The sequence below is a fragment of the Amphibalanus amphitrite genome, unplaced genomic scaffold, assembly GCF_019059575.1.
Source record: "Amphibalanus amphitrite isolate SeventyFive unplaced genomic scaffold, NRLGWU_Aamphi_draft 000486F_arrow, whole genome shotgun sequence".
Classification (NCBI taxonomy): Eukaryota; Metazoa; Arthropoda; class Thecostraca; order Balanomorpha; family Balanidae; genus Amphibalanus; species Amphibalanus amphitrite.
The window spans coordinates 243,594-249,593 of record NW_024881980.1 but is presented as its reverse complement, the minus strand read 5'-3'; positions in this window follow the sequence as shown (position 1 = coordinate 249,593).

Sequence of the window (6,000 nt, the reverse complement as noted above, 5' to 3'; positions counted from 1 at the left end):
AAGGGGAACAGAAAAGGAGGAAAGAGGAGAGAAGAGGAGAGGAGAGAGGGATAAGAGAGTTACTGAAGAGGATCGAGTATACATACACACGTTAGTCGGTTACGAGTCTAGAAAATAAGGAAAGCAAATCGCCACGGACTGCTGAGTGCCTACCTAAATGTGAGTAGATTAAAAGGTACGTACATACCCACCTCGGGGCCTTAAACAAAAGAAGGCTCACTTTTCTTGGAAAGTCGCCGAAATACCCAACAAGGAGAGCCTCATGGGAAATCTAATTAATTGCGTATAACTAAGTCGTTACTCTTAGTTAAACCTGCACTTTCCTAGCAAATTGACACAAAACAGCAGTTCCAGACATTACGACACAATACGTCTTCGTGATTTGATCTAGCCCGGTCTGATTCGATTATGGTCTACCAAGGAAAATCAATTCCAATCGGAGAAAATAACCATATCAGCTGTATGTACCTGCAGATCCGTCCAGGCTTCTGAATGCAGTAAATAGTTAGTTACGTTATTACAGCTCGATGAACAAGAGTTCGCCTTTCTAAAGCATTCGATCTGTATTATGAAAAACGTAAAACGATGAACTGCACATTGGAAGAAGCGAAGCATAGCTGTTTGTACCAAGAACCAGCACATATCTGTCTAGTGTCGAACAAATAAAAAACGCATTCTAGCTGCATTTTTCGATGACGTCAATGCGACTTAACCCTCGCCGGCACAGGCCATTTTGTGTCCTTCGACGGCACGAGGGGGGGTTGGTACGACCCCCCCTCGCGTTTGGCCCCTGATCGAGCTAGAGCTTCGCGGAAAAAAAACGAGCGTGTTGCCCGTCACGAGAGGAACCCAATGATACCCAATTTTAAGGTCCTAGTTCATCGGGTGACCTTCCAGGTCAGGTCAATGACCCGAAAACCGGGAAAATCGGGACCTGTTAGAAAGTCGTAAAGTGTGGCTGCTATGTGGTTTTCCGGGGTGCTTGCTGATCACGAATATCGTGTTAGTTTTGATCAGAGATGATGTCTTTAAGCATTTAGACCAGGTCGGGTCAGGTCAGGTCAGGTCAACCGGTAGGGGTTGTGACGGGTATTCGTAATACGTGTCAACCGCCTCTGACAGCTTCGTAACATGTTACGAAGGCACCAAAACTACTTCGTAAATGTTCAAATGGTTGCTAAATTCGAATTCAGCTCCAAAAACTAGCCTAGAAACATGTAAAACTCGAAAAAGTGAACCGAGGTCACCCGAGGTCACCAAAGGTCAATGACCTGACCTGACCTTCAGGTGACCTTGAAACCCACCCTAATGTATGGGAGCAACAGCAAATCACATGTTTGAACGTTTGAAACCACGAAAAGCTTGCAAACGCGCGGCTAATGCGAGCCGACATACGCCGAATAGCGATTCCGGCCAAACATGGTCTCGGAAAAGAGGTCACAGGTCCAAGGTCATTTGGGTCAGGGTCATGAAATTTTTTAGGGTAGGTGTAGAATTGATCAATGCGAGGGTACTTAAAGTTTCGTCGCGATCGGCCGCTTTTTACGCGAGTTATTCGCGAAAAACCTTAGGCCCCCCCCCCCCTGTGCCGGCGAGGGTTAAGGGCGGCCGAGCCGGATGCTTCTATATAGCGGTGCATTATATGTCATAACCCATTGACGATTTTGCTTCGTCTCTTTGAAAGTCGCAGAACCAGATATGCGTATGTTCCATGTTACTCTTCTCATCGGTTATATAGCCAGAACCGGAAATCCGACACGAACTAACCACAGTAATCAAGTAATCACAGGTAGGCACAGTGTGGCGGTGGCGGCACATCTAACAGTGCACATCACCCAGCACGAGCCGCAGTCCCGTGAAAGACACCGGAGACGCGCACCTAACGAGCTGGTCCCGGCGAGAGGCGGTGAGACCAGTAACGAGCCCAACGGCCACCGTGCCAGGCTGCTCGGCCGTGGATCGTCTAATGATGTTATGTATGTGGGGGTGGCGGAGCCGCTCATATAGTCACTTTTTTAGCTAAGGTGGTGAAACATGGCATGGTTATCACATAAACAACAGCTGAAAAAAGCTGGTTACACAAAGACCTCGCTCATTCGTCGCTGGTTTTTCAGTAGTCCGCTTGGAAAAGATATCCTTATCTTCCACTCAGAGCCACGAAGAATCATCTACATGAATCAGAAGGCGCATTTATATAACATTTTTGACGAGGCTTCAGCTCATTTATTTTACGATAATTTCGATGCAGTGATCTTTGCATATTTAGAGGGGATAATTTTGTAAATTGTAAAGCACCACTGGCATCTCTTGCAACATAACGGGCGGAGATATAAGCTTGCAACAATCCCTATCTTAATGGGGCTGGGTGACAGAATCCTGCTCTGCCGGCATCCTTTCGAGCCGTTCCTTAGCGATCACAATGTCGGCCGCCCGCCGCTCCAGCGCTATACGGGAGAGTACGGAGGACCGAGCTATTCTTGGTGACCCCCCCATACTCTCCCCTCCCCCCAGCGGGGTAGGTGGGCGCCCAAGCGTGAGCACGCATGACCCGAGCCCACCCGCCGCGACATCGGCTGCACCAGTCGCAAGTAAAAGGGCGACAAGGAGGAAGGTAAAAAATAAAATACCATTACCCGATTACGATCAATAGATAATGCATTTATAGCATTTTATCAGCCCTCTCACAACGGGCCATGTAAACCCTAGGAGCACTACTCCTCCGCCATTGCTATTGTCAGAATGCACTGTAAAAAATATTGACTAGCCCCTCGTCAAATGATTCTCAACGCTAAATGTCGGGGGTACAGACTAGTTTTGCATCCTACTTTTGACACACGCTGCGAGCCCCTGGCTTGTTTTGTGTTCGTCAGATGACAGTTACCAGGTGTCGGTTAGTTTTTAGCACGTCCCAAAAATAGCTGGAGCGTTTCTGCCTTGTTTTGGAAGCAGGTCCTCGTTAATGCTGTGTGTGATAGCAAAGTACCTAGTAACAATAATAACGAAAAACAATGTCAAAACGAGGGCGGCTTGTTTGGTGACGATGTTCAAAAGAAGCATCGTCTTGCTCCTACTTAACCCGCGACCTGGTGGGGGGGGCTATTTTTTGCCCCCCCCCCTCCAGACTTTTCGATATATCTCCAGAACCGCTGCGCCGATTCACCAAACTTTCAGTACCCCCCCCCCCCCCCCCCCGGACATCAATTTTACACATGGTGACCAAAAATTTTTCCAAAGGCTGTAATAGGTTGGCCGGAAATGACGTCAGAGTGACGTCATGTTCTGCCGTTTTCGACCCAAAAAAGGGTTTCGCGGAAAGAGCTGTCAGGCCTATAGCTTTGCAAATACAGAAAAATGATAAGGACATAAAAGCTGTAGAATTGACAGGGCTACAAAACTGCAATCTCGGATTTTTTAAATTTTTGGATTTTGACCCCCAAAAATCAAAAAATATTTTTTTTGGATATAATAATCGAAAAATCCAAAAAGTTTTTTGAATTTCGCAAAAACCGGAATAGATGTGATAGTCCTTACCGCCGTCCATCCACATACCAAATTTGAGATTGATACCTCTTTTTTTGGCGAAGTTATAGCGAAAAAACTGTTCAAAATTGATTACGTCAAATTTACAAACTCAATTTTTAGCAATTCTAGACCTCGTAGCGCAAAACAAAGACCACCATTAGACTCCCCGTGACGAGCTGCATCGAATCAATACCCATTTTATGCAAAACTATCAACTTTAAAATTTGACCTTTTTGGCCTGACCTTGACCTGACCTTGACCTGAGCTTGACCAGAAAGTGACCTAAGCCGTACCTGATAGTCTTATAACCAACACCATTGAGTTGGAAATGAAAAATTGGCCATAAAACATGCATCACACAACCTTAGTAAAGTTGGGCTCATGTGACCTGACCTGTGACCCTTGGTGACCTGACCTGTGACGTGACCTGGTATTGTCAGTGACCTCTAATATCAGCATATATACTAGGCAACTGACGCCCTATGGCTGATTCTCGACAAAATGCGTTTTCCTCGGTGTTATAGCGCATTCCCTAGAAGACCCGTGAACGGTGAAACATTTCATCTTTGACCTGACCTGTGACGTCATCAGTGACCCCGAGGTCAATGAAATTTGGTTTCCTTCGACAAATTTGACAGGCCTTTCGAACGTTGTTTGAATTTTGCGGATCCGTCCAGTAGTTTCGGAGATACGAGGGGGGGGGGGGCAAAAAATAGCCCCCCCCACCAGGTCGCGTTATAAACAGACCCCACCAGGGCGCGGGTTAACGAATGAAGCTCAAACTAGGTCAAAACTAACGTATTGCTATACATTTGAACCCCACGACGAACCCCCCAACTAGGCCCTAATCAACCCATAGTCAGATGACCAGCAGATCCTACGCCGCCCAATCCAGTCATCGAATTTGCCAGCGAATTCGTTTGAAGACCATCATATTATTAAACATCGGTGGTCTTCAACGAAATCCCTTACCGGTTTGATGACGAATTCATCCGGCCCATTCCAAAAACGCTCAAGATAAAATGAAAGTGTATTTCTGAAATAATGTGCTTTCTTGCAATGCACCTTTCGTATATCAAGCGAACCTTTCACTTCCAGCGCCCGTTTACAGTTATCAATCGAATCAGAAGCATGCACATACCTATCGATAGATCTAAACCTAAGAACACAGAAGACATTTTGTAGAGTACCTGTCTGAGCCTATGCAATGGAGCCCGTGAGCCGCCCAACCGCAGCTGCCTCATGAACTTGATGATAGGTCTGAACCTCAGATTGGCCAGAGCTCGGCCGTCAATAACCAGCTTATTTATATCCACAGTTGTAGTGACTTAGGGTTTGGAATTTGCCAAACCTAAGTTTTGATTACCAAGAGAAGTTTTGTACTTCTTGCACTTGCCTTTTCTTTATAACTTTGGCGGAAATCGTCGTAGTGAAACTTCAGTGTTCCGTTAGCTGTCAGTTCTTGAGAGAGTTGGCCAGGCCGGACACCGGGGCGGCTCCACAACTTTCGAAAAATTAAACCTAAGTCCTATTGCACTGCATGGAGAGCAATTCATTTAAAATCGCTCTTGTTCCCCCCCCCCCCCCTCGACAACTTTGCAAACGTCTCTGCGCGATTTGGTTGAGAATAATGGCTTATGGTAAATTATTGAATCAAAACGTCGATCACTGCAGGTCATATATCGGCAAGCAATTCTTCATAACTAGACACTGCACAAATGGAAACGATACAGGTTTGCCCAGTGATAAACACTCGCACTTCACAGACGCGCGCACCCCCGACCGAACGCGGCACGGCACACGGCGCAACCGGCCAAGGCCGTATAAGTTAGGTAAGATCGTCCGGGCTCGCTAATGTTACAAATCTGCAACACTACGGTGACGTCACCGGAGCATACGCTCCCTGGCTCCATCCGGACCCTGATGCGGCCGCTGGAATCGCTGCTAATCGAAAAATTACTTGTGCAATAGCGCTTTTAAATGACTTTAAAAGGGGGGAAAATATGATAGCAAAATAATAATGAGAATCCCTTGTCCTGACTGGGATTGTATGACTCCGCCACCTATCGGACAACGTCGTAATTAGGGTTGAGTTGGCGATCGCCAGGTGGCTTGTCAGTAAGCTGTCAGCCGGACAGGAGAGGGGCCGTCAGGCTGTAAACGCCAGATCATGCTCAGGAAAATGCGACACGCTTAAGAACGGTCATTTATCTCGAAAAAGATGCGGTGCCCTGTGGTGATATGGCCCACATGACTCGGGACCCGTAAGCCGTATACGGCCTACGGGTACCCTCCCGAGTCATCAGGGTCCTTATAAGGCCCCTGTGGTCACCGGCAGCTCCCAAGGCCCCTACGGACGCGATACATGCTTCGAAAATCGCTAGACAAAGGACTCAGGGGCGCAGCCAAGGGGGAGGGGCACACTAGGGCTTTAGCCCCTCCCAAATCTAGCAGGCGCCCTCTGGAAAGACGCCATCC